Source organism: Nicotiana tabacum, chromosome 21 (assembly GCF_000715075.1).
Source record: "Nicotiana tabacum cultivar K326 chromosome 21, ASM71507v2, whole genome shotgun sequence".
In the NCBI taxonomy this organism is placed as follows: domain Eukaryota; kingdom Viridiplantae; phylum Streptophyta; class Magnoliopsida; order Solanales; family Solanaceae; genus Nicotiana; species Nicotiana tabacum.
Window position 1 is genome coordinate 28,057,920 of NC_134100.1, and position 8,742 is coordinate 28,066,661.

Here is an 8,742-nt window from a genome sequence, read left to right on the forward strand (position 1 = left end):
AGGCTTTTACTCACACTTCAAAGCTTCAAATAACTCGAATTAGCTCCTTATCATCTACATCACTCGGAATCACTCCTACAAGGCATAAACACACAATAAGTGCAAAAAACTAGCGATTAAAGCTCAAATACAATTAAAGTGCAGTAAATTAGAGTGAAATAAGCGACTAAAATATGTAATTATAGCCTACCATCAATACCCCACACTTAAGCCATTACTCATCCTCGAGCAATCAATCTACACTTTATATAGACGCGACCTTATTAAACAACTCTCCTAACTCATCACATCAAGAATCTTTAAAATAGACTAAGCACAATAGTGTAACATCCTTGCCTCAAGATTTGACTCACAAATACCACGCCTTATTCACAACTCGCTCACTTAAACTAATATAGAGGTCAACGATATTACCTTTCCTTCATGAATCAAGTGCCCTCACACAACAATAAATAGTAGTTCCACACACAATAAAAGTTAAAAACAATTAGGAACTCAATATAGAAAAAATTCACTCACTCTCAGAAACAATATTCATATGCCACAAAAGATGCACCATAGGCTTTCCCGTAGTGTACTACTCTACTAATTGAGCTCATTCAGTCAAGGATCAAGTAGGACTTTAATTGGTTGTAACGTAGGCTGTGGGATGGGTATGATACATTTAGATATAAGAGTGACTACACCTCCCTAAGAACTTTAATACATACACTTTACCTTTCAAAACCCCACACTTATGTCAAAACATAACTCCAACTTCACATCGATATATATTAACTCCCTACTTCTTTTTTATCTTTTTTTTTTTCAACAACAATCCAACTATTTTTTTCTTTCTTTTTCAATTCAAGCGGCTATTACTTTTTTAAAATAGTGCACCTTTCACCTTATTTCATTAGTTCCACTCAAAAGCCAAACCAACCACCCCACACTTCAACTTTTACAAAGTTCATAACAATTTCAAGTGCTCATGAGAGGTACAAGGTTCAAATAGATGGTCAATCCAAACAAATGGGTAAGGCTTGTAATGTGGTTGCCAAAGAAATAGGATTACTGGCTCAAAGGGATTAACTAAGATACATAACAATTAGGTGGCTAATAACATATAACTGGCTCAACAAAGAAATGCCTATATCACTTCCAAGACTGAATATAACTATTATTTCGCTTTGCAAACACACGGGGTAAGTTCTAGACATCAAATGCAATGCACAGAATAACACAAAAACCTCACACACACATGGCACATAACTCACTTAGGATTGGACTCATCAAGACACTCTAGTCAAAGCAGTTAAGCAAAGCTAAGATCATACAATTTAAGGTACTTATACAAATGCCACAACTAAAGTACTCACTATTCTCACGGTATAACAAAGCCAAGAGATATTGATTCCAATTCAAATCATAGCACAAGGTTTCCTACTCCTAACAAAAATAAAAGCTAACTACACTCGATTCAAATAACCCTTGGAAAAGAACCGTGGCCCAAAGAAAAACCAAGGGGGAATTATTACACTACCTACAAAAGAAAATCATTTTGTCTTTTCTTTCGACTTAAATCCCTCAAGAAACCTGTCGATATGATATCCATCGTCAGGAAAAATTGAAACTTTTAAACTTTTAATGTTTTTTTTCAATTTCTTTTCTCTATATCTAACTACTCAGACTAACAAAACTAAAACTAAAACTAATATACATACAACATACAAATATCCCTCACCCCACAATTTAAGTTGTGGCATGTCCCCATGATATACAATTAAAAAGCATAAAGTAAAGGAAACTTCCTTGAATATCTAGTCGACGTCTAAATCGAAGTTGGGCTCCATTCCACGAGCCCGAACTAGTGCACACATCCATGCAGACAACTTCTTCTCAGCCTTCTTGGGGTACACACCACACTTATCATTTTCACTAACTGCAGCCTTCTTTTTTGAGCCCTTCACTTTCTACTCAACACTTGCAGATGGCTTCTCCTTTTTCACCCTGATTTTCACATTTATCTCAAAAGTCACAGTCTCCTCACCCACTCTAAGCATGAGTTTTCTGTCGTGTATATCCATTATAGCTCTACCCGTTGCTAAGAATGGTCTTCCTAGTATGAGGGGTACATCCTTGTTTTCCTTCATATTCACCACTATGAAATCTATAGAAAATACGAAATTATCTACACGAATCAAAACATCTTCCACTATCCTCTCAGGTGTCAAAGTAGTTTGGTCTGCCAGCTACAAGGATATTGGTGCTGACCTTAGCTCTCCAATCTTATTCTCCAGTTTCCTGTAAATAGACAATAGCATTAGATTAATTGAGGCACCAAAATCGCACAAAGACTTATCAAAATTAATAGTGCCTAAAGAGCAGGGTATAGAAAAACTCCCTGGATATCCACACTTTTGTGGGAGTTTTTTTTGCATGATTGCAGTACAATGCTCAGTGAGCTTGACCACTGAGGTTTCTTCTATCTTCCTCTTCTTTGTCAGGATCTTCTTCAAGAATTTGGCATAAGCTGGCATTTGTGAGAGTACTTCCGTGAATGGTAAGTTCACATCAACCTATTTTAGCATATCTAGAAATTTCTCAAACTGCTTATCCAACTTTTCTGTATATAACTTTTAGGGAAAAGGTAAAGCATGCATGTACTTGCTCTCTTCAGTAGATTCCTCCCTTCTCGAAGTTTCCTCCTTCTTTTTGTTAGCTCTCTTCTCCCGTTTCTTCTTCTTATCAACTTCAATTTTCAGATGCTCCCCACTTTCTTTTTCGAGTTCCACATCTTTTAGACTGGGGTGGGCTCTTTCAACACTTGTCCCCTTCTCAAGTTCACAACATTCACTATTTCTTTGTGGTTTCTTTCAGTATTAGCGGGAAGAGTACCTGGTATTCTCTCAGATAATATAGTTGCAATCTGCCCAACTTGTCTTTCTAGGTTTTGAAAACCAGTGCCCAGTTATTTGATGGCTGCTCCATGAGCGTCTAACCTCTCATCTATCTTGGCATTGAAGGCTTTCATTAGATCTTTTAGACCAGGCTGATTTGACTATTGAGACTAAAACTACTACCTCTACTGATTTTGGAAGACTGGAGCTCCTTGTCCCTGAGGTCTGGGGTTATTTTTACGCCTTACATTTACAGCACCCCTAGATGAACTCCATGAAAAATTGGGGTGTCTCTGGCCCATTGCATTAAAGTTATAGTTTCCCACAACATTCACTTCCTCAGTTGAGGCTTGACATTCATAAGTAAGGTGTCCTCTTCCTCATATATCACAACCTGCATGAGTCTCACTTTGTATTGTAGCCAAAGTGAGCTTCCATATTTATTTAGCCATATCATCAAGCTATTCCTGCACAGATGTGTTAGCATAAACCTGGTGAACACCTGTCGATCTTCTTCTTTCAGCACTCTCAGAGAGCCACTGATTTGCATCTTCAGACAACTCATCAAGAATTGTGACTATCTCCTCTGAAGTCTTCTTCATCAACGAGCCTCCATTTATATTGCTCAATGTTCTTCGTGAGGCTGGTGTCAATCCATCCCAAAAGTCGTGGAGTTGCATCCATAGTTCAATTCCACTATGTTGACACTTTCTAACGATCTCCTTAAACATCTCCCATGCTTCAAACATGCTTTTAGTCTCTTCTAGGCAAAAGTTATGGATTTCACTTCTAAACTTGCCCGTTTTAGCTGAATAGAAATATTTATCAAGAAATTTTTTAGTCATCTCATCCCATGTTCGACAACGGCTAGGGAAAGCTTCGAAGCCACTGCTTTGTATCATCTTTGATTATGAAGGGGAAAGCCCTTAAATAAACTGCATCTTGTTACACACCATTGTATTGAAAGGTGTTCAAAATCTCCTCGAAGTCCATTAAGTGGTTGTTTGGATCTTTGTTCATCTTTGTTTACCGTGAAAATGGTAATAAAAATTAAATTTGATTATGGGGTTCTAAAAGTACGTGATCTATTTTTATGCTAGTTTGTTAAGCAGTTTATGCTATATATGTGAGACTTAGAAACGAAATAAGAGTAAGGAACCAAGTGATAACCTAACCGATATGCCAATTATCAGGGCCTTGAGCTTGTCGATTCGGGCCTCGAGGTCGATTCCGAAACTCGGCTGGGAGCTATCGAAAGGGGTTGAGGTATGACTAACAGTTATAATAAAATTAAAGGAGGCTCTTTATGGCCAATGTCAAGCAATAAATGATGAACAACAATGAAGATAATAAATGAAAGCGATAATATCAAGAGAGTATGTTAGAGAGTAAATAGAATATTCTTGCATATATCATGTGGAGCCATTGGAGCAACAACATGGGTTTACAAAATGACAAGGATCCCCTTTATATGGGAGGGGAATCCTAACATAGTACAAACATGCATTAATTACAAAGGTAAGGGGATGAGACAGCTAGATGACACCCTGATTCAGGGTTAGGGTAGTCCACTAAGCTCTGTCAGTTCTAGTCGTGTACCTTGGGAACTCCCCATATCTGCCATAGCCATGGCCAACATTGTCATTAGGTCAAGCGTCAATGAACCTCAAGGGAGGAATCCCGACCATAGCCTTGTAGCCTCGAGACTTCGAGGTGATCATCTGGGGTGCCTCGATAATGAGGAATTGGACCCTCTGATTTTGCCGTATACAGATAGTCCCCGCATTTCTTCGAGATGAGCTATAAGAAACGATTTTGACATCCAACTCTTCGGACTTCCTGCAATGATGCCACGTTGATGATATCATACTTATGATGTAAGCTTTCACGATAACTGGGACATCCCATGGACTTGTCTTTTCATTGTCATTCAATGTGCTGCCGATTCCCATTCTCCAAAGGGACCGTATCGCCATTGATCTAGTTTCCAATGGCGCATTGATTGCGCCTGCCGTTCCATCTTTCAAAGGCATTGATGGCGTTGTTGGCCATACTCCCACCCTTAAATAAAGGCCTTCCGGTACTATCTTTTTACCCAAGTGCCTTTCAATACCTTTCCATCCCTTTTTCTCACTACCCTCCTCCATTGCTACTCAACATGTTTGGGGTATACGACCTTAAGGTCTTACGGCGAAGTTCTCATCAACCACGCCATGGCATTTTCCCTGGGCTTTTCTTTATCGAGAGAGATTATACAATCTTGTCGTTGTTGTTATTGTTGTTGTTACGGTTGTTACTGATATCGTCGGTGGTTCAAGGTGATGAGATAGAAGCTCTAATATCTTCTGATTAGGAGGATGTTTGGACTCTACACCGCTTCTAGGGAGAGCATTCGGACTATACACCGCTGCTCACTCTCCTACCCCGGCCTGGTGTGGCACTTCATCCCGTTGGTTTTCCAAGGGATAAAATGGCACAACCGACCATTAGGCTTGCACGACACAATGTCCTAGAAGGCGGATCTGGAGCAACCATGCAAGTAGGGTTGATGCCCGCCAAATCTTCAACCTATGGCTTCGGCAGGCTATGTCTCTTTTTTCTGCTTCTTCTGCGTCACTTTCCTCTTCTTGAACTTCGCCCTCGGAGATATTACCCCGGAGGAGGTGGCGGTCGAAGATGTTGCCGCCGAGGATGCATGCCCGAGGAGACGATGCTCGAAGATGCTGCTGCCGAGGATGCACCTTTGGGAGTAGGCTAGGCTCAAGGCTTTTACTATATGTGTACCTTTTTGCTTCTTTGTTTATATGTAAGGACCTTTCGAGGGATTTTGTAATCAAGTGTTTTCTGAATACAAAGAAGTTTCTTTAATTTTTTCTTTGATACTTGCTGTATTTTCCTTCATTCCCCTTTATTTATGTTTATGGAGATTCTGAATGTATGATTCTACCGGTCGGTACCAATATCGAGCCCAGATATGAATGTTTTTTCTGGCCTTTGATTGACTAATACGACCTCTCGTGGAACCATTCACCATTTCTTGGATTGTTCTGGTTGTCGGGACTCTTGATCAAGTTGAATGAAAGCAACGCTTCGAGCCTTGAGACCATGGTTTATCACTTAGGCTCTAAGGTGATCTTTGAGGGGAAATTTGCTCGGAGGCCCGTGGACAGGGAATGCCTTTGAGATTTTGAGGGAAGTCCCCGAGTGGAGGTTCATTCAAATCCGGACCTCCTAGAAACTTGTTTTGAACTTAGTGTAGATATCCTTAAGGCACTGTAGATAGATCCTGGAAGAGGGTTTGTCCGAACTCAGACGGTACCCAGGGGCCAAGCCCATACGGGTGGAGTTTAAATGCTTATTTTCTTGGAGCCTAATTCCCTTTTGAAAAAGGTCTCCGAGGTCAGGTACCACCTCGGGACTTGTAATGATGTCGTTGGCTTCCTAGAGCCTAACCTTTTCCTGATGGAGGTCCATGATGTCGGGTACCACCTCGAGGCTGGCGATGATGCTGTTGGCCTTTTTTAGAGCCTAGCTTCATTTTTATGGAGGTCCTTGAGGTCGGGTACCACCTTAGGACTAGCGATGATGTTATTGGCTTCTTTAGCCTAACTCCTTTTTGATGGAGGTCACCGAGGTAGGGTACCACCTCGAGACTGGCGATGATGTTAATAGCTTCTTTAGAGCCTAACTTCTTTTTGATGGAGGTCCTCGAGGTCGGGTATCACCTCGAGACTGGCTATGATATTATTGGCTTCTTAGAGCCTAACTCCTTTTTGATGGAGGTCCTTAAGGTCGGTTACCACCTCGGGACTGGCAATGATGTTATTGGTTTCTTAGAGCCTAACTCCTTTTTGATGGAGGTCCTCAAGGTAGGGTACCACCTCGAAACTGGCAATGATACGAGGATTTACGCTCTTGATACATTTACATGGCATCGTCCAATGTACGATATGGTTGCCAAGTTGTTGAGGCAATTTGATAACATCAGTCAGTGTTTCTAATCGGCCTTGAGGTAGGCGGATCGTCCCCATTTTTTCAATGTATAAATAGCATCATTTTCTGATCTTTTGGAGATTCCACCATTTCAATTAGTTGCCTTTCTTTTTCTGCGTTCAATCTCTCATCACTTCAACACTAATGTACCAGCACAGATTCCTGCTTTAGCTTTCTGATTTTTCCATAGCCATGGCTGCTGCATCGGGCTCTGTTCAGCAGGGATGGGAGAGTTCTGCCTCCGGCGTTCAGGACCAATGAGAGCATACCACGAAGATTACTTCTTTGATAGTAGAAGAGCACCTTGAGTTAGTGAGAAAAGACTGTGGATGGGGGGAGAAAGTAGTAATACAGACCTTTTCCCCGGATGAGGGCATCACAGATCATGCTGATGGATTTTTAAATGTGTACACTTATCCTTTCATGCTGGGCCCTCTTGACAGGATTATGCTTGACTTTTGTTTAAAGTATCGGGTTACCTTGGCAGATGTCCACCCATCATTCTAGCGAACAGTGTTGATGATGAGATTTTTCGTGGAGAAGGCGGGGCTTGAACTCACGCTAAGTCATCTTGTTAGGTTGTATCAGCCCTTTCACCATCGAGGTTTGCTAACATTGCAATGTCGATCGATCGTGCCCTTTGTTCTTGATGACAAAGAAGATATAGACCGGGAATGGATGAGTCGCTTCGTCCGAATGCGGACCGCTAACATTATCCCCGTGGAGCTTATGCCATTCCCCGAGGAGTGGAATTATACACGTAAGTGGTGCATCCCATGCCTTCTCGGTTTTGTCTATTGCGAAAGCAGGTTTCATAATTGTTCCTTCCTTTCTTCTTCTACAGCGGTTTCGTGGGCACCGGGCGATGTTCCTGATTTGCCGGATTGGGTTTGGAAGTTGGTGACCCACTCGACCTGTGATGAGCGTAAGTGGCGAGTTTTGTCCTGGGGTAGATGGGAAGCAAAATATCATGGTCGTGTTGTGCTATTTTTTTTCTTTCCCTTCTTTTATTTGGAGATGCATTTTCCCTTTGTGCATAGTAATCTTGCTGTTGTAGACATCGAAGTGACTTTTGAGGCAAGGCCATGCTCCTTTGGAGAAGGGGAAGGGATGCCAACTTCCGGGCTAAAGAAAGACAATAATAAGCAAGAGACGCTTTTACAGGGCGACGATGCTCGAAGCAAGACAAAATGGGACCGGGGCTTCGGAGTGGAAGCATCATCCAAGCCTGCCACGTCCGTGGTTCTTGGTTCAGGAAAGAGGGTTTCTCCATCGTTGTCGCCTTCTGTTTCCATCGACAGTACTTCGAGAAGTACTAGAAACCCTGGGTCGCATACATCGAGCGACCGTGCCTCAACCGGAGTCGATACTTTCAGAGCTGGGGGAACTAGGTTGGTAGATGTGCACTAAGCCTTCGAGGAAGCCCAACTGCTTCACTTCGTGGTGAGTTTCAGCACATGCCTTTTGAGCTGCGCGCCTTCCCTTCCTTATTGGATTTTCTTTTGCAGGCCTTTGACAAGCTTAAGTTTGGGCTGCTTCGTTGTGAAGCCAGGTTACGGAAAGCTCTGGATGAGGAGAGATCCCTTAGGCTCTTTTGTAATGAAAAGGAAGTCTATCTGGTACACTTGTGGTATGAGGTGGGCCAGAGCGTCAATTACAAGAATCACTTAAAAGGGCAGGTAATTTTTTGTCCCGGGTGAGTGTGCATTCCTCCTTCCTGCTTCTGAGGCTAGTTCTTCATTTATTTCAATTGCAAAAAAAGATGGAGGCCCCGGGGTGACTTCGGGGTGAAGTTGGCCAGGCTAGGAGAGAGCATGATGAACTAAAAGCTCGGGCAGAAGCTCAGGCTTTAGAGGGGAAGGATGCTCTG

General features: G+C 42.0%; 1 non-coding gene across 1 annotated transcript; it reads left to right on the forward strand.

Annotated features, from left to right (window-relative positions):
- The first annotated feature begins 3,569 nt into the window (after positions 1–3,569).
- On the forward strand, positions 3,570–3,676 carry LOC142175563 (small nucleolar RNA R71). Its single transcript, XR_012704673.1, has one exon. It is a non-coding gene; the product is annotated as a small nucleolar RNA R71 (small nucleolar RNA).
- The last annotated feature ends 5,066 nt before the right edge of the window (positions 3,677–8,742 follow it).